The following is a 22,209-nucleotide window of genomic DNA, read 5'->3' on the forward strand; positions in this document are numbered from 1 at the left end:
ACATTCATTAAGCTAGTTTCACAACAAGGCAAAAAGTATAACAAAGACTCAGAACTTAGGATAGGGGTTTAGGCTATTCCTAAGCTCTCGATTAATGCTATGAATTGTGCATACTAGTAGCGGCTCTGGACACGCACTGTTCACGCTTCCTCTTGTAAGTCGAAAGTTCAAACTAGCTTTTCCTTACTTTCGCCTTGCTCGAAGCGGGATCCAACGGTTCCAAAACTTCACAAGCATTAACCACACAATATGTACAAACAATTAGCAACCAAAACACATCCTAATCAAACCAAAAACACATATCTAAGACTAGCTCCTCTTATAGCTGAATTTTTTTTCTTGATTGGTCGAAACTTGAATATCTTAATCCAAATTCATTACTATCTCTTAAAATTGATTCTAAAAATCTAATTATTCAATATAGAATGAATCTCAACCCTCAAAACACCAAAAACTCCTCAGACTTATGGTTTCAAAAATTTCAACATCCATGGCTATTTTTAATGAAAACTCAACAAAACCTTCAAATATTTTAACGAAATTTTAAAACGAGTATAAAAACCTTCTAATATCATCAAAAAAAGTCAAAAAACACTTAGAAACAACAATTTAATTAAAAACCCAGATTTCGCCATTAAATATCCCAATCTCGATCAAAACATTAAATTCTTTTTACAATGAATCAAAACTTGATTTAAGAAGTTGGAATATATCAAAACTTGATAAGGAAACAAAACGTTACCGCAATTGAGAAGAAGAATTAATGGAAGATTGAATTTCAGAAAATCTATTTGGAAATCGAATGAGGAAATTGATAATGTCTGTGGGGGTTTTCTTAAAATTGAGAGAGATCTTAGAATTTGGGAGATGAGAAAATCACAAGGGTTAGGTTTAATGAGAGAGAAAATAAGTGGATTTGAGGTTTAAGGGAAAAAATTTTGAATGACGGAAAAGGGGAGGGGAAGACGTGAATGGCTGAAATTCTGAAAGCCAAATTGCAAAAATTGGGCTTTTTGCCCTTGTGGTCCCTCCTAACTTTTCTCTTTTCCAAATAAGTCCTAAATCAATTAAAACTCATTTTCTTCAAACAAGACCTCAAAATTGAATTTTGTTTTGAGCTAAACAATAAAATAAAATTTTGATTATAACACTCACGTACTTAAATTACTCATTTAAGACCCTATTTTTCGATATCAGACTCAACCTCTGGTTAAAGAAATACACGATTCTACTAACCGAAAACTACTAGGTCGGGTTTTGGGATGTGATAGTAAATGAAAAAAAAATAGTGTCTCGTGAATTTTATTTCATATTATTGGTTTAATCGATGGAAAAATTTAGAATCCTATTATTTAATTTATTGATCATAAATATTTATCTTATCAATCATGTTTTGAGTTCGACTCGTGATGTGTTAATAATAATAAATTACTTCTACGATGAGCGTTTGAGCTTTAAAAAATCAAAATGAAAGCTAAAAGATAATTTTAAGAGAACAAAATTGAACTAAACATTTTTAAGGGTTAAAACTGAAATTTCATTATAATACAACTTATACTTTTATTTTTTTAAATTTAAAAGCATTAATGTTTACCCCTTGATTTGCCCACGAGTCTGATCTAATTCACTTTATATTAAATTTGTAATTATTGAAAATTTTTATTTATGTCAGGTTTTTCTATCTAATTGACCAAAATAATTCATTGTTTACGAAAATCATTTAACTTAAAACTTGTGTACGTAAATGACTCATTTTCTACTGTGATCGTCGGTGCCTCCTGACACATTGACGGTACTGACCTCTAATAATTAGTCAATCATTGACTTTTAAAAAAAATTTGGGTGCCACCACTATGTCAGGCGGCACCAGTATATACTTTTCAAAATACCCGTTAAAAATACGAATATTCAGGGAGGAAAAAATTTAAAAATATATATATATTTAATGGGTGTCGTCGGTTTGTCAGGCGGCACCCGTTAAATCTTTTTAAAAATATATATTTAGGTGTCCTTGTCATGTTAGGCGACACTGGTGATATTTAAAAAAAACTATTGTAGAAAAAATAGTTCGAAGTTTTGGTCATTGTTTTAGAATATTTAGAGCCGACTACTGGGAGATTTGAACCATAAAAGTCAATGAAAAGTAGAAAATCTCTTCTTTGGTGTCAAAATCGATATAAAATGCCACCGTAAATGGCAGCATCGATGGTTATTAAATATGATGACTAGGGTTTTCAATTGAAAAAAAGAAGAGATATTTGAATGGGAAAAGAAAAGAGAATAACAAATATTGAAAATAGAGAATCAAACATGGGAAAGGAAATAGAATAGCATATATGGAAAAAAGATATATGAAAGGGAATTTAATATTGTAAAAATAGAATGTCGGTAATGACAATATATCACAAAAAATAAATAAAAATAAAGAACACACAGATTTTACGTGAAAACCCTTTCGAGAAAAAACCACGGGTAGAGGAGAAGAAAATTGACTATGTCAAATTCAAATTATTACAAGAGGAGTAGACTATGTTTATTTATAGGCTTGTAAAATCATATTCTAATAGGAGTGTAGTAAGATTGAAACACCTTATTCTAATAAATATCACATAGATGGAGTTCAATAAGGTTTAAAAAACCTTATTCTAAAAATAAAATAAAATACGTATAATTCTATAGGGATTTTACTTTTATTTTATTTTACCACTGTATTTGAATAAAATAAGGATTCGGGTCACTTAATTCTAACAATCTCCACCTTGACACAAATTCTTAATGAACAAGTTCTTCTTCGCGAACTCTCAACAAACAAGTTCTCCACCTCTTCCATAAAACCCCTTAAGGGTTTAACTTCAGCAATGAACACCAACCAAGTTTAAGCAATGCTCAAAATTGGTAATAGGAAGTGACTTAGTCATCATCTTTGCAGGATTTTCATGAGTACTAATTTTGCTTACAACAATATCACCTCGAGCAATAATATCATGAACAAAATGATACCGAACATCAATGTGTTTTGTTCTCTCATGAAACATTTGATCTTTTCTAAGGAAGATGGCACTCTGGCTGTCACAAAATATTGTATTGATTTGAATGTCTTCATTGAGTTCACTAAAGAGACAAAGCGACTGTAATTGTCATGAATGTCTTCATGAAGCTTCTTTACAAGCCTTAGTAATTGTCATGTACTCAGCTTTAGGGGTAGACAAAGCGACTGTAGTTTGCAAAGTGGCTTTCCAACTAATTGCACAACCTCCGATTGTAAAGACATAACCTGTGAGAGATCTTCTTCTATCGAGGTCTCCAGCATAATCAGCATCAACATACCCAATAAATCCATCTCTAGTTCTTCCAAACTATAGGCAAACATCGGTAGTACCTCATAAGTATCTTAAAACCCACTGAACTATTTTCCAATGTTCTTTATCGGGATTCGCCATGTATCTGCTAACTGCACTGTCTGCATATGATAAATCTGGACGTGAACAAACCATGGCATACATGAGAGATCCCACTGCACTAGAGTATGGAACATGTGACATGTACTCAATCTCATCATCTGATTGTGGAGACAAAGCCGATGAAAGTCTGAAATGGGCTGCTAAAGGAGTACTAACAGGCTTAACATTCTACATATTGAATCTGCAAAGAACTTTCTCAATGTACCCCTTCTAACTTAGGTACAATTTACTTGCTTTTCTATCTCTGAGAATCTCCATACCAAGTATCTTCTTTGCTGGTCTCAAATCTTTCATCTCAAATTTTTCACTTAGTTGGGCTTTGACCTTTCTTATCTCTCCTTTATCTTTCGCTGCTATCAATATGTCATCAACATAAAGGAGTAGATACACAAAAGAACCATCACAGTTTTTCTTAAAGTAAACACAACTGTCAAAGGTACTTCTTTTAAAATCATGAGAAGTCATAAATGAATCAAACCTCTTGTACCACTGTTTTGGTGACTGTTTCAAACCGTAAAGGGACTTTTTTAGCTAGCAAACATAGTACTCTTTTTTGAGACTGTAAAACCCTTTGGTTGTTGCATGTAAATATCCTCCTCAAGTTTTTCATGCAAAAATGCAGTTTTTACATCTAACTGCTCAAGCTCCAAATCATGCATGGCCACAATACCATGCAAAGCTCAAATCGAACTATGCTTCACAACTGGGGAGAACACATCTGTGAAGTCCACTCATGGAATTTGACTGTAACCCTTTGCAACAAGGCTTGCTTTATATTTGGGTTCTTCAAATCTTGGAGTCTCCTCTTTTTTCTTAAACACTCATTTACAACGAACAACCTTTTTACTTTTAGGAAGTTTCACAAGATCCCATGTTTTATTTTTGTGTAGTGAATCCATCTCTTCTTACATGGCAAACATCCACTTTTCTGAGTCTTCACAACTAACCGCCTCAGAAGAATTAGATGGCTCTTGGTTTGCATCATATCTTCAGCCACATTTAAAACATAAGCAACTAGATCAGCCTCGGCATACTTCTTTGGAGGTTTAATTTCTCTTCTAGTTTTGTTTTTGGCGATAGAGTATTGTGGTGAAGAAGAAACTCTATTTTGAATTTTTGTACTAGCCTCAGTAGTTGACTCTGTTATAAATTCTAGATTAATCTGATGCTCCACCTCCTTTTGATTTTCTTTATTGAAAGATTCTTTAAGAGATAAGTTAGGCAGCATAGCAGTTTCATCAAAAACAACATCTCTGCTCATCACAACTTTTCTATTTTCAGGACACCATAACTTATACCCTTTTACACCAGCTTTATAACCAAGAAAAACACATTTAATGGATCTTAGTTCCAATTTTCCATTATCAACATGAGCATACACAGGACAACCAAAGATCTTTAAATCAGAATAGTTAGCAGGATTACTAAACCATACCGCTTGTGGAGTCTTTTTCTCAATGGCAATGGATGGAGATCGGTTGATAAAAAACATGCAGTAGAGGCTGCTTCGGCCCAAAATGACTTTGTTAAGTTGGCATTTAACAACATACATCGAACCTTCTCCATGATCATTCTGTTCATTCGTTCTGCAACGCCGTTTTCCTATGGAGTATGACGAACTATCAAGTGTCTCACGATCTCTTCTGATCTGCACAGTTTATTAAACTCATTAGAACAAAAATCTAAGCCATTGTCTGTGCGGAGATATTTTATTTTCTTTCCCATCTGTTTTTCAATCATGGTTTTCCAAGACTTAAATGCGGAAAACACATAGTTTTTCTGCTTCACGAAGAACGCCCATACTTTTCTGGAAAAATCATCAATAAAAGTTAGCATATAATTAACTCCACCTCTCGAAGGCACTCTGGATGGCCCCCACAGATCAGAATGAATATACTCTAACGTTCCTTTCGTGTCAGGATTCCTCTGGTGAATCGAACTCTCTTTTGCTTTCCAAAAACGTAGTGCTTACAGAACTTCAGTTTGCAAATTCCTTGCCCATAAAGAAGTCTTCTTTTGCTCAATTCTGCCATGCCATTCTCACTCATATGCCCTAGGCGCATATGCCAAATTTTAGTAATATCATCATCTAATAAGGAAGAGGATGCGACAGCTACATCACCAGTAACAGTAGAACCTTGCAAAACATATAACTTGGCAGTCTTTCTCTTCCCTTTCATCACAACGAGGGAACCTTTGGAAATCTTCAAAACCCCACTTTCAGTTGTGTATTTGTACCATTTTGAATCAAAAGTACTCAACGAAATTAAATTTCTCTTCAATTCTGGAACATGTCATACGTCACTAAGTGTTCTGACAACTCAATCAAACATCTTAACTTTAATTGTTCCAACACCTGCAATTCTACATGAAGCATTATTTCTCATCAAAACAACACCTTCAGACACTATTTTGTAAGTTGTAAACCAATCCCGATTGGGACTAATGTGGAATGTGCAGCCCGAATCAAGGATCCACTTCTCGCTTACTTTAAAATTGTTGACAGAAGCGACTAGAAGTTCACCATCGCTGTAGTCTTCTACAACATCAGCCTTACCAGAATTTTCTAGTTGTTTTCCATTTTGATTTGTAGCCTCCCTTTCGATCTTGTTCTGTAGCTTATAGCACTCAGATTTAATGTTCCCTTTCTTCTTGCAGAAGTTACAAGTTTTACCTCTGTTTAAAGACTTCGATCTACCCTTAGATTTACCACGAGGATTATGCTCATGTGTCCTTCCACGATCATCATCAGCATTCCGATCTTGTCTCCCATGAACCTCATCTTATCATAAGAGGTTAAAGAATCATAAACCTCATCAACTGTGAGAGACTCACGGCTATATAAAATCGTATCTCTAAAGGTTGAATAAGACGAGGGAAACGAAAAAAGTAGAACCAACCCTAGATCTTCCTTATCATACTGAACCTCCATGGCCTCCAAGTTTGAGAGAATTTCTTTAAACACTATTAAGTGTTCGTGCACAGATGCACCTTCCTCCAAACGATGAGCATAAAGACGTTGCTTCATATGTAGCTTGCTAGTTAGAGTTTTTGACATATATATTTGTTCCAACCTCTTCCATAATCCAGCGGCAGTCTTCTCCTTCATCACATCTTGTAAAATTTTGTTAGACAAATGCAGATGTAACTGTGTTAACGCCTTTCGATCATTGCACTTCTTCTCTTCCTCCGTCAATGTTGAAGGCATCTTATCTACCCCTTGTAGGGCTTCCTCTAAGTCCATCTGTGTAAAAATTGTCTACATCTTTATTTGCCACAACACAAATCTGGTATTGCGATCCAACAGCAAAATTTCATACTTCAAAAATGTCATTACATTGATTGAGATGAACAACCCGGAAGCTCTGATACCAATTTGTAAAAATAGAATGTCGGTAATGAAAATATATCATAACAAATAAATAAAAATAAAAACACACAGATTTTACGTGGAAACCCTTCCAAAAAAAACCACGGGCAGAGGAGAAGAAAATTCACTATGTCGAATTCGAATTATTACGAGAAGAGTAGACTATGTCTATTTATAGGCTTGTAAAACCATAATCTAATAGAACTGTAGTAAGATTGAAACACCTTATTCTAATCAATATCAAATAGATGGAGTTTAATAAGGTTTAAAAACCTTATTCTAAAAATAAAATAAAAGAAGTATAATTCTATAGGGATTTTACTTTTATTTTATTTTACCACCGTATTTGATTTAGAAAAGAATTAGGTCATTTAATTCTAACAAATATTTTATGGAGAATACATATTTCCATATCTGTTATTCTCTTTTCTTTTCTATATTTGATTCTCTATTTTCATATATGTTATTCTCTTTCCTTTCCTATATTTGATTATCTATTTTCCATAAAATATTCAATTCCCTTTCATATTTATATTTTACATATTTTTATTCTCTTTCCTTTCCCAGTTTTGACTTTCCCTCTCTCATCCATCTATCTTTCATACATTGAATGATTGACACATGACATTTTTTTGTTGATTTTTTACTATAGTTTAGGGACCCCTCTATAATTAGCCCAAAACCTTTTCTCCTTAAACTTTATAGAGAAGTCTCTGGACTTTAATTAAAGTCAAACAAAAAATGTCACATGTCAGTCACTCAATAGGTTATTGTGTCATGTCAGTAATCTGTTAAAAGAAAACGAAAATTTTAACAGTAGTTACTAGTTCGCACAATTACCTTATTTAAAGTGACTCAAAAAATTTTAAATTAATTAAAATAGGACAAACTCTATTTTATTTTAAACTGGCCATGAGTTTAGGTTACCTTTAATAATATAATCTACTTAAATATGTATATATTTAATAAAAGCGACACAAAAGCAAATATGAATATAAAAGTATTTATAATATATACACATGTATCTATACCATCATTTAAATTTAAATTTAAAACTTTAATTGAGTTGTTAGGATTTATATCAACAGGATATCAACTCACTTAAAAGTTATTAAAATTTTTAAAATATATTAAAAAAGTTATATAAATAATATAATTTATTTAAAAATAAAATGAATTTGAGTGCAAAATCGAAATTTAATTAACACAATTATTTAAATTTTATTACAATATTAATAATTATTATTATATTTTAGAATTTAGATACACTTGTGGAGAATTAAAAAGAAAAAAAAAAGAAAATAAATATCATGTTAAATAGGGAATGGTTTTGCTAATTTTGGTTTAGGGCTTTCGAGAGAAATAGAGTAATTAATTTTTTTTTTAAAAAGAAGAAGATAAAATTGGTAATGGGGGAACTGTGATAGAGTGGTACAGAAAGGAAAATAAAAAATAAAAAAGAAACCGATGAAGAAAAACCCTAGAACCAGGATCAAGAAGGCTGTGTAGATGCATGTCGACGGAATAACGTTGGATCTAAATGGTTCCTGAAATTCATTTTCACGCTCTTCATTGTCGCATTTGTGGCTCTTTGCTTGCTGAAGAACACAGCGTCGAAATACTTCGAGGTCGATGCCAATTTCGATCGGGACCAACCAATGCCTTCCATCCCCATGGACGTCGAGCACTTCCCTTGCGTTGTATGCTCTAATCCCGCATCCAGGAAGTGCTCTCGTTGCAAATCCGTTCGTTATTGGTACGTACGCTTTTTTTATGATCGTACTCATTGATTTTTTTTTCTTTTGGCTATTAATTACTGTCGTTAATATTGTTTGAGTTGTTTCTTTAACATTTTGGGATTCTCGAAAAGTAAAAAAAAGAAGATAAAAATAGGTTATTTATTTATTTTTCTATGTTTTTAATACCTGTAAGCATCTTAGTGATTAACTGCTTTTTGAAGTTTCTCTAACTGTTATTTATTGGTGGCGTTTCTCGATTCTGCATTAAAAGTGGTTTAAGTGCTTATTATTGACACTCGTAGGTTTTCTTTATCTATTTTAGTTGTTAAAAATAGAATGTCAGTAATGACAATTTATCGCAAAGAAAAAGAGAGAAAAATAAAGAGACACAGATTTTACGTGGAAATCATTTCAAGAAAAAACCACTGGTAGAGGAGAAGATAATTCACTATGTCAAATTCGAATAATTACAAAAGGAGTAGACTATGTCTATTTATAGGCTTGTAAATCCATATTCTAATAGGAGTATAGTAAGATTGAAACACCTTATTCTAATCAATATCAAATAGATGGAGCTTCATAAGGTTTAAAAAACCTTATTCTAAAATAAAATAAAAGAAGTGTAGTTCTATATGGATTTTACTTTTATTTTATTTTACCAAAGTATTTTATTTAAATAAGGATTTGGGTCACTTAATTCTAACAATCTCCACCTTGACACGAATTCTCAATGAACAAGTTCTTCATCTCGAACTCTCAACGAACAAGTTCTCCACCTCTTCCATAAAACACCTTAAGGGTTTAACTTCAACAATGAACACTAACCAAGTCTAAGCAATGCTCAAACTTGTTTATAGGAAGTGACTTAGTCATCAAATCTATAGGATTTTCATGAGTACTAATTTTGCTCACAACAATATCACCACGAGCAATAAAATCACGAACAAAATGATACCGAACATCAACGTGTTTTGTTCTCTCATGAAACATTTGATCTTTTGTAAGAAAGATGACACTCTAACTGTCACAAAATACTGTACTTTTTGAAAGTATTCATTAAGTTCACTAAAGAGTACCTTCAACCAATTGGCTTCTTTACAAGCCTCAGTAATCGCCATGTACTCAGCTTCAGTAGTAGACAAAGCAACTGTATTTTGCAAAGTGGTTTACCAACTTATTGCACAACCTCCGATTGTAAAGACATAACCTGTGAGAGATCTTTTTCTATCAAGGTCACCAGCAAAATCAGCATCAACATACCCAATAAATCCATCACTAGTTCTTCCAAACTATAACCAAACATCAGTAGTACCTCTTAAGTATCTTAAAATCCATTGAACTATTTTCCAATGTTCTTTACCAGGATTCACCATGTATCTGCTAATTGCACTGACTACATAGGATAAATCTGGCCGTGAAAAAACCATAGCTTACATGAGAGATCCCACTGCACTAGAGTATGGAACATATGACATTTACTCAATCTCATCATTTAATTATGGAGACAAAGCCGATGAAAGTCTGAAATGGGCTGCTAAAGTAGTACTAACAAGCTTAGCATTCTACATATTGAATCTGCAAAGAACTTTCTCAATGTACCCCTTCTCACTTAGGTACAATTTACTTGCTTTTCTATCTCTGAGAATCTCTATACCAAGTATATTCTTTGCTAGTCCCAAATCTTTCATCTTAAATTCTTCACTTAGTTGGGCTTTGACCTTTCTTATCTCTCATTTATCTTTCAATGCTATCAACATGTCATTAACATAAAGGAGTAGATACAGAAAAGAACCATCACAGTTTTTATTAAAGTAAACACAACTGTCAAAGCCACTTCTTTTGAAACTGTGAGAAGTCATAAAGGAATCAAATCTCTTGTACCACTGTCTTGGTAAGCATTTCAAACTGTAAAGGGACTTTTTCAGCAAGCAAACATAGCCATTTTTCTGAGACTGTAAAACCCTCTGGTTGTTGCATGTAAATATCCTCCTCAAGTTCTCCATGCAAAAATGTAGTTTTTACATCGAACTACTCAAGCTCCAAATCATGCATGGCCACAATACCATGCAAAGCTCAAATCAAACTATGCTTCACAACTAGGGAGAACACATCCATGAAATCCACTCCTAGAATTTGACTATAACCCTTTCCAACAAGTCTTGCTTTATATTTGGGTTCTTCAACTCCTAGAGTCCCTTTTTTTCTTTTTAAAAACTTATTTACAACGAACAACCTATTTACCTTTAGGAAGTTTCACAAGATCCCATGTTTTGTTTTTGTGCAGTGATTCCATCTCCTCTTGCATAGCAAATTTCCACTTTTCTGAGTCTTCACAGCTAACCGCATCAGAATAATTTGATGGCTCTTGGTTTGCATCATATCTTCAGCTACATTTAAAGCATAAGCAACTAGACCAGCCTCGGCAAAATGTTTTGGAGGTTTAATTTCTCTTCTAGTTCTGTTTTTGGCGATAGAGTATTGTGGTGAAGAAGCAACTCTATTTTGAATTTTTGTACTAACTTGAAGAGTCGACTCTGTTGTAGATTTTTGATTAATTTGATGCTCTACCTGCTTTTGATTTTCTTTATTGGAAGAGTCTTTAAGAGATAAGTTCGGTAGCATAGCAATTTCATCAAAAATAGCATATCTACTTATCACAACTTTTCTATTTTCAAGACACCATAACTTATACCCTTTTACATCAGCTTTATAACCAAGAAAAACACATTTAATGGATCTCGGTTCCAATTTTCCATTATCAACATGAACATACGCAAGACACCTAAAGATCTTTAAATCAGAATAGCCAGCAAGATTACCAGACCATACCTCTTGTGGAGTCTTTTTCTAAATGACAACGGATGGAGATCAATTTATCAAAAAACATGCAGTAGAGGCTGCTTCAGCCCAAAACGACTTTGGTAAGTTGGCATTTGACAACATACATCGAACATTCTCTATGATCATTCTATTCATTCATTCCGCAACACCATTTTGCTGTGCAAAGGTATTTTATTTATTTTTCCGTCTATTTTTCAATCATATTTTTCAGAAAACACATCCCTTTTCTGCTTCTGGAAGAACTCCCAAACTTTTCTTGAAAAATCATCAATAAAAGTTAGCATATAATTAGTTCCGCCTCTCGAAGGCATTCTGGATGGCCCCCACAAATCAAAATGAATATACTCCAATGTTCCCTTCGTGGTATGGATTCCTCTGGTGAATCGAACTCTCTTTTGCTTCCCAAAAATGCAGTGCTCACAGAACTTCAGTTTGCAAATTCCTTGCCCATCAAAAAATTCTATTTTACTCAATTCTTCCATGCCATTCTCACTAATATCCCCTAGGTGCATATGCCAAAGTTTAGTAATATCATCATCTAAAAAGGAAGATGATACTATAGCTGCATCACCAGTAACAGTAGAACCCTGCAATACATATAACTTGACAGTCTTTCTCTGCCCTTTCATCACAATGAGAGAACCTTTGGAAATCTTCAAAACTCCACTTTCAGTTATGTATTTGTACCCTTTTGAATCAAGAGTATTCAACGAAATTAAATTTCTCTTCAATTCTGGAACATGTCGTAGGTCACTAAGTGTTCTGACAACTCCATCAAACATCTTAACTTTAATTGTTCCAACACCTGCAATTCTACACAAAGTATTATTTTCCATCAAAACAACACCTTCAAACACTGTTTCATAAGTTGTAAACCAATCCATTGGGACTCATGTGGAAGGTGCAGCCTAAATCAAGGATACACTCCTCGCTCACTTTAGAATTGTTGACAGAAGTGACTAGAAGTTCACCATCGCTGTAGTCTTCTACAACATCAACTTTACCAGAATTTTCTGGTTGTTTTCCATTTTAATTCGCATCTTCCCTTTTGATCTTGTTCTGTAGCCTATAGCACTCAGATTTAATATGCCATTTCTTCTTACAGAAGTTACAAGTTTTACCTCTATTTAAAGACTTCGATCTACCCTTAGATTTACCACGAGGATTCCATTCCTGTGTCCTTCCACGATTATCATCAGCATTCCAATCTTGTCTCCTACGAATAATGAGACCCTCTCCCTGAGAGTCAGTTTTAACCATAAGATCTTTCATCTTATCATACGAGGTTAAAGAATTATAAACATCATCAACTGTGAGAGACTCACTGCTATATAAAATCGTATCTCTAAAGGTTGAATAAGACGGGGGCAACGAACAAAGTAGAATCAACCCTAGATCTTTCTTATCATACTTAACCTCTATGGCCTCCAAGTTTGAGAGAATTTCTTTAAACACTGTTAAGTGTTCATGCACAGGCGCACCTTCCTCCAAACGATGAGCATAAAGACGCTGCTTCATATGCACCTTGCACAGGCTTGAATTTTTTTTTCTTTATAAACGTACTATTGTGCTTAATCTAGGTTGAGCCTACTTATTGACACTGATTATGTCAATAAATTGAATGCCCAGCTAGTTCAGTGTTGAAATTTTGATCAGTCTATCAGTCAATTATACAAAAAGATGCCTTGATTGTAGTTATATTTGCTTAACTTAACAAAAAAGCCCCTTTCTCCTAGTGCCGCCTTGACTTTAAAAGTTCTGTAATTTCTTTCTGGTATTAGAAAATGAGACGTGTCAGTTTATCAGCCAGTGGGCTATGACTTGCGAACCTATAAGTTCATCAACTTCAGGTTACATAAATTCTTCTATCAAGTGGATGGTTTAATCTTTATCTTTGCTTCATTTTTTAGCTCCTCAGCTAGCCAACTTGTAGACTAGAAGGATGGGCATAAGACAAAGTGCAAAGAAATTTCAACACAAACTACAACCACAAAACTATTTTTAGTAGTTGTTCCGGTTCCTGTCAATACAACCTCTAAGATTATCAAGAAATCGAGAAAGGTTAATCTTTTAACCATTTGTAAAACCAATATATATTTTTTGGTGTAGAGCAAAAACTTATGATTCTTTCTTTCTAACTTGGTTGGATGTAATAGATGCGACTGCAAGCTCAAAAACTCATGGTGCTTGAGGGTTGTTCATTGTTCCTGTGGAATAAGAGCACCTATTTGTACTTCAAATACCCCTTAGAGCAAAGGGAAGAAATTCTATGGTTGTTCAAAGTATAAAGAGGTATTTTAATTTGTTTTCTTTTTTTTTTTGTTTCACACCATATTTGACATAAATAAATGTTGGGTAATTGTATATATCTATGATTGTTTATGTTGAAGACTTAATTTGACAAAAAATTAGTTTTGTTTTGACTTTGAGATGTATTAAAAATTGGCTAAGGAATGTTTACTGTTAATATTATAGGGTTGATTTTTAAATGATTTTTGTTTGAAATGAAGTTTAGTTAAATGATTTTATTTAGTTAAAATGAGCGATTTCATTTTTGAATTAAATTGATTTGTATATTCGAATGGTGTAGGGTGGCTGTGATTTCTTTGAATGGGTTGAAAATTAAGATGGCAATAGAAATCTTAATGAATGGAAAGGGCATATCCAAATGCTATTGATTTAATTCAAAAATGCTATTGATTGAGAATAGAGAAATTAAGATTGAGAACACCGAATTTAAGAAAATAGTGAAAGTAGATGAAATAGAGAAGTTAGTGAGGAAGGTTGCAAAGCAAAAGGAGAAATTAAGAGGGTATAAATTGTTTTTGACAAAGACTGAGAATGATGTGTACTTCTATAAGGTTGCCTTCATTACATCAGGGATAGTTTTTGTTGTTCTTAATTTTGTGGTCTAGAGAGTAGAATAATTATTTGTAATTCTTTTGCATGGTTTATTAACTTTGGAATGGAATGGAAGTTATTGGACTTATAAAATGTAATAAGATGATTTAGCTTTCGAAAATATGTCTATGAGTAGATTTATGTTGAATTACATAAATTTGGCATCCCCTTTTACTGGAAAGCAACACAAACAAGACTTTAGAACTGCACTTACAATTATTAACAATTGATGTAAAACCTCATTGAAAGGCATAAGTTTCTTGCAGATGTCGGATTACATGAAAGTAATGATCAAATATGGTTGATGTAATTGCCAAAATACTTAACAGTGGCCCTCTTGCAGATGTGATGACAAGAAACAACCAAAATCCCACAAGAAATGGGAACCAGGTTCAACATATTGCCCTGATAAAGGCATAGACTTCGAACTATGTACTTTAATTATTTTACAAACAAAAACATACCCCAGAAAAAAGTACCATATTAAAAAATATAACAATTGATTAATAAATTTAAATGTTTTGCCCAACTTACACAAATAAAAAAATATAAGACAATGGACCAAAGTTTAAAGTTCAACCCCTGCTACAAGTTCCCAATGTCTCTCATTAAAAGTTCAACAGTCCATCTTTATGATTTAAAAATTTTGATAATAAAATAAAATTAAGTATAATAGTAAAAACAAGAATTATATCCTACTTTCTATTAGCACAGATACCTCAAGAAGTAATAGCTAGAAGAAATAAATCATGGCAACAGCAGCATTAGAATCAGTACATAACATTGCATACAAAGATAATATAATACTAAAAATCTCAAAATTTGACATGCTGACATTGATGTTTTCCAATAATACAAAAATAACATAACACCAAAAATATCAAATTTTGAGCAATTCACAACTACAATCTAACGAATTGTCTCTTTCAAGCAGGCCAATGGCTTGACGAGGATGGTTGTGCAAATCTTGATGAGGCTACAAGTTGAGATGGTTCAGGTATTAAGGAAGTATTAGAAGATATAGGTGTTGAAGAGGCAACAAATTTGGGGGTTGCTAGAGCGATTGATGAGGTGACTGTAAGCCTAGATTGAGGCTTTTTTATCATCATTTGACCTCGTCTCCCAGGCTGCCAAAAAAGGATTTTCTTTTCTAAGAAACATTTATAAATCAAACAAACCAATATCAAAGTGGTAAAAGTTAAGTTTTGAAGGTTCAAGGATTACATTAAGAATTTGCATTACTGTTGTAATGTTGTTGTAGATGCCTATGCCTTGCATTCTTGTTCTCCCTCTTGCACCAAAGGATTTACTCTTCGTTCATTCAGCTTCAAGATGTGAGTTAGAAATAGTTGATGTATTCATCCTTGCGGCACGAACTTTCTTTCTACTTGTTCGTTGAGGTACCTATACAAACAAATCAGCAAAAAAGTTGAATAAAAGTGAAATTTTAACAATTGCAGAGTTTATATCATTCAGTACCATTTCATCTATCGATGACTATGTTGGGGATACTGTTGTGAGCTAGTTCCTTCATTTTGGCCCATTTGCTACAAAAAAAAGTAAGAGTGATTGAATTCATTTCTAACAAGATTAGCAAACCACATGTATAAAGGAAAATAAGAAGTTTGAAATAGGCTTACTGATGTATTTTAAGCTAGACAGGTTCTAGAGTTATTGCCAACCATCCCGCATCTTTGATAGTCATTTTGATTCCTCTTTTGGATAGCTTTCTTCTATTTGATGTCTCACCCTCTTCTCTTCTTCTTTTATGTTTGGGTATTCTAGGAAGCTTTCTTTTTCAAAAGGGGATTGATCAGCCCCATTCTAGTGTCTTTCTAGAAATTCTCACTTAGGATAGTGGAAAGTGTACAATTGTACAACATTTTGTAAGTATCCCTTATATTCTTCAACTATTTGTTCTCTAAACAAAATTTTAGATACAGCCTCTAACATCTACATGCCTGTTAGATCCCAAGATATACATGCACATTTCCAGCCCCTAACATCTACAACATAAGTATCCCTATTATAGTCAACCTCATAACCATCTTGCCCATTCCAACACACATGATAGTAATAACTTAAATATTTATGTTCTTCAATTTTTTTACTTATGTTTTAGAATAAATCAGGGGACCAATCTTCACACTTTTTCTTATTTTACATTACCCTATTCATGGCGTAGTGTCTAATATCCTCAAACAAAGAAATGATAGATTTAAACCTAGTTGTCACAAGTGCGAAGTTGAAGGCCTCACCGAAGTTGTTATTGATCGCATCACACTTTGAATAAGTGTTGAAAAAAGCTTTTTGGTTCCTTCCTCATCAAACTTTCCAAAGCAACTTTCTTTAACTAACCAATTCTTGTATTATATTTTTGAAAGAGACCTTTAGTTGTTGACTTTTAACAAGCCCAAAATAGTTTCTATAAATCACCACCCCCTGTGCTCTTTCCTCCAGTTTGCATACATGTGTCTTGCACAGAATCTATGCTCAACATGTGGTAATATCAAGAGCATTTCTTCTAGAAAACCCTTCAAAAGAAATAAAATTGATTATTATTATAATATTAATACAAATATAACAGTAGTCAAATAAAGAAAAATATATATAGAAATTTCTAACCTTCTGCATATCACTTATTACAATGAAGCCTTTCCCATCTCCTATCTCCAAGTTTGATTGAAGATGCTTCAAGAACCAAGCCTAGGGTTCCCTGTTCTCTACCTCTATAATTGCCCAAGCTATAAGGAAAATTAGGTTGTTACCATCCCTACCCACAGCAGCTAAGAGTTCTCTCTTAAATGACCCTTTAAGGTAGCAACCGTCTAAAGATAAAACTAGTCTACAAAAGTTTTTAAATCCACCCTTTAAAGCACTGAAACAAATATATAACCTTATAAACTTAGAGTTCTCAATAGGAATTGGTCTCATAACTAATAAGTTAAAGTTACCATTTGGATCTACACTTCTCAAAGCAAAAACATTATGAAATAAGTGGTTAAACTCATTCTCTAAGCTACCCCTTATTTGTTATATAACCCAAGACCTAGTTTTTGACAGACATTCTTGTTTAGTTCTACTTTCAACTCTTCCTTAGCTAGTCTTTGCATCTCAAATATCTTTAACCTAGGGATAATCTTGACCTTGCTAAGAAATTTTTTCCCTATGAACTTATAATTTGCTATTCTGTTCTTGAAGATTATGGAACAAGTATGTCCTCTATCAAATGTCTTGACCTTAAAGCATCCATCCTTATTATCATTGGCAGCATATATCATCCATGGCCACCATTGATCTTTGCACTTAGCTCTTGTCCCAAATTTTTCATTTCTAGCTAACTTAAAATCAAATCTATGGTGGACAGCATAAGCTAAAAGGGTTTCCTTAAATTAATTGGGGTTCTCAAAGATCATTCCTATCTCAAACCTAGGCTCAACACTACCCTCATTAAATAAAATTTTCCTACAACCTAACTCACCATTAGAATCTAAATCATAGCTACCACATCATCAGATACTATATAATCTGTCTCATCCCCAATACCCTCACCATTAACCTCCTTTGTTCTCCTTTTGGCCTTAGGTTAACAACAAGCTCCAAATCTTCAACTCCCACTAACCTATTTTTGTTTTTCTCTATAAAAACCCTATACTTATTTCTAATATTCTTTATCTCATTACCATCATCATTATTAACCCATCCTTTCGTACCTACCTCTTCTGGTTCACTGCTTTGAAAGTGACTATCATCATCATCATCATCATCATCCTCATTTGCATCTTCACTTATATCACTGCTTACCCTCTTAGTATTTACTCATTCTACCCAACTAGCAACAACAATTTCCTTATTTAATTTCGTAGGACCACTAATCCTCTCTCCCTCTAACTCAGTTTTAAGCCTAACACCTTCACCATTTAACTCAAGTTCAATTGAAGCCCTATCAACACTAACCCAAGACATTTTCCCAATAGCTTGAGTTTAAAAAAAATAAATTAAAAAACGTAATATACCACTAGCTTACCAACTGTCAACAAATATCTCAAATAGTCAACCTAAACCATACTTAAATAAAATTATTTAGTAAAAAATATGAATTAGATTAGAGAACAAATATGGTGCCTTTTTTGGCATTGTCTCTTAAAAGGTGTGTTCCACTTTCTTAATATAAAATTTCAAGAACCCATTACCCACTAAAAAATTACATAAATTATATTATACAAAAAACTAAACATAGGAGCTCATTGTTATGTTACTTGTTTTGAATGTTGAGTGGCATCATATTGGGAGAATTGAGCAACCACTATTTGAAGAGATCCATTCCATTGTGGAACGAAATCAGAATAGATGAACTATTATTTACATTAATTAAATAATTTAAAGAAATAAACTCCATTGTTAAGTAATCTGGTATATATATTGGTTCAATCAAGATGAGGAAAAACAATAATAACAAAATTATATTAATGGTTTAACAATAAATATTAAAATTAATGAATTTTCTGTTTTGCACCCAAAACAACTTTTTAACTGAAAAATTTCAAGAACCCACTATCTGCCAAAAAATTACAAAAATTAGATTATACAAATTAACTATAAAAACACTTAACAAATAGCGTTAGCTTAAGCTTAAACCATGCATTTCTACAACTCATTTAGTTTGCCCAAATCAGTTAGGATTTTATGGTTTGCCTAAAATAAAAATCAAATAATTATGAAATTAGAAAGGTTTCAACAATAAAAATGGAAAACAAGGATTCCATGAAGAAAAAAGTTCTTTAGTCAAACAAGTTTTCAGTAAAAAAAAATGGTTCTTCAAACTTACCTCCTATCAATTCTACAAAGGGATTGCAGGTTCCCAAAAGATGATTGAAAGGGTTGGTGAATTTTTTGAAGCAAAGAGAGTTTTTGAAATTTTTTGAATGAAATAGGGTTCGTCAATTTTTTTGAACGAAATAGAGTTAATGAAATTTTTAAAGGATATTTTGGAGTAAAAGTTTACTTACCATTTAAATTTAAGTTAATATGTTTTAATTTTTTTTTTACTATTTTTCAATGAATTTATGAATTTTACTAATATTTTGAAGAAGAAAAAATCAAAGTCTACATGGCAAGTTGTGATTGCCTAAAAATTTTTTCTAACAAGACTAACAGCTAGGGTAAAATTGGTAATGGTTTAATAGTTTAGGTACCAGTTTTGACCAAAAAAAGTTTAGGTACCAATGTGAGGAAACTAGTATAGCTTAGGTACCATTTTTTTGTTTAAGTCTTAATTCTTAAACATAAAAGGCACTTAAAAAGGTTTTCCAAGCAAATTAATTAGGTTTATGTGTTTGCAATTATTAAACACGCAGTTATAACTTAGAAGGCATGTAGCAGCCCGATTTTCAGTAGTATCATAAAAGACGGTTTTATTTCCATAAATCGAGTTTGTAAATATTAAATATAAATATTTATGAAATTTTATAATAGAATATTAAATTTTACTCATTCAATTTTGTTTATTAATAGTTTAATTGAGGTACATGGACTAAATTGTAAAAGTCTTATTACTATAGATTTTTAATTGGCCAAAGACTTAGGGACTTAAATAGCAATTATTCAAAGGACAAAAGTTAAAAATAAACCATTATAAAACTTGTGCATAGTGGTTGATGAGGTGGGTGTCATTATAATTAATTAATTAAAGATTAAGTTAATAAACTAATGTTTACTTAATCTAAACTAAGTTAATTAAATATTAATGTTAGTATATAAGTTAAGTTAGTGGGAAAAGATGAGACTTGTCATCTTTTCCACCGTCCATTAAAGAGAAACATGAAGAAACTCTATGGTTGAGAGCTTGAAGCATTCCACCATACTTTAGGTAAAGTATTTAAAGTTTTTTTTTCCTTACAATTTTTATGTTTTTAGGTTATGGGAGCTTAATTTAGCTAGCCCATGTACCAATTTGTAAAATAGTTAAAGTTTTTGAAAGTTTTCATTGATGATTTATTAAATAATTTGGTGTTAAATTGATAGATTTTAAGCTTAGATGTGAAAAAGACTAGATTGTAAAATTTAATCATTTAGTTGTGTACTTAAGGACTAAAGTGAATAAATTTAAAAATTGAGGTAAATTTTCAATAATAATAGATATTAGAGGGTCTATAAGGTATGTAATTTAAATCAATTTTAAAATCAGACTCAAAATTGAAATATATGGTTATTTGGTTTTAGAGACTAAATTGAATAAAATGTAAAACTTTAAGGGTACCAAAAATAAAATTTATAAGTTCATACATGCCAAGGTATAATATATAAATGTTTAATATTGATGAATTGAATAGAATAACTGTATAGATTGAGAATTGGATCAAACCGAGATAATTAGGGAAAAGCATAAGTTGTAGATTAGTCTCTGAAGTTTCAGGTTGTTTTTTTTTTTTTTGGCCAAGTAAGTTCATATGGAACTTGAATTATGTTTAGTTTGAAGTAAATTTAGTGCATTTGGAATATTTGGCTAAACATGGATTGAATTGAAAATAATGAGATTATTGGCTATTACAAGAAGGTACAGAGTATCAATATAAATGTTGAATGTTTACAGGACTGGAATGAAATATGTAAATTGGTACAGGGTTTGTTAATGATATGTATACGACAACAATGCCCGTGTAAACTTGGTAAAGGATTAGGATACATATGACATGTCATTAGAGTTATACATGTAATTAATCAGGGATTACATGATGTTATGAGATCGAGCATTTTTTGTAGATTCTCGAGTTATACGTACTGTTGGTTTAGCCTATATTAGTAACCTTGATATAATGTGAACTTCTATACGCAATTCCAATAAAATGTCAACTTATGTGAGCAACCCTAATCTATGTCAGCTTGTGTGAGCAAAACATTCCTGTGTAACCGAGTTCATTTTACTATAGTTCCCTCAGGCGAAATTTCAATCTAATGAAAGAGGAAACTTGAAAGGATTTGGAAATGGATTGCATATGCATTCAAATTGACATGCAATTTGACTAACCTACTTGGTTGTATATAGGGGTGAGTATTTGATCGAGTCGAGTTAAATCTAGTCAAAAAATTTTGAGTTAATCGAGTTGGCGAATCCTATTTTAGCTACCGAACCCAATTTGAATTTTTTTTGAATCGAGTCAAAAAATTTTGAGTCGAGTCGAGTTAACAAATCCTATTTTTTATACTCAATATTGCATTTACATGGACCGATTATTTAACTAGTAAACGAAGTACAATATTATTTAACTACATAAACAATATAATTTACTAAATAATTACATGTAAATAACTATTTTAGGCATGCAAAATAACTATATATAACGTTGCAAGATGATCATTGTGGCCATAATTTGAGTCAACTACATAAGCTATTACACCACACGTATAATTATATTTACATAGTGCATAATTATGCGTTAAGAACTATCTTATATACAAGATAACAAAATGATATACCAAAAGCATGATATAGGGATACATGTCACTACTACACAAAATATGATAAAACAAAATGATACACTAAAAGTATGATATAGATGGTCATGGTGTGACGCTCCAAGACTCGAATTCAACAAAATAAATTCAAGCTTCCTACACACAAATTCCAAAGTTTAACCAATTTTTTTGACCAAATCAAAGCAAATGCAAGGTTGAATTTTTCATAAGGATTAACAAAATATCTATTCCAAAAAGTTAAAATCAAACTATCTTCAAGCTTCATCTTCTTCGAACACTGTAGATAGTACCAACAATTCTGTAACAAAAATACAAATGTATTTTTAAATTATGAAAATCTTTACTAGAAAAATTAAAAATAAACATTCAATTTTGTGAGTTGTAGTTAAGTATGTTACTATCTTCATGTTTCGATAACTTT

The sequence above is a fragment of the Gossypium raimondii genome, chromosome 6 (genome assembly GCF_025698545.1).
Source record: "Gossypium raimondii isolate GPD5lz chromosome 6, ASM2569854v1, whole genome shotgun sequence".
Taxonomy (NCBI): Eukaryota; Viridiplantae; Streptophyta; class Magnoliopsida; order Malvales; family Malvaceae; genus Gossypium; species Gossypium raimondii.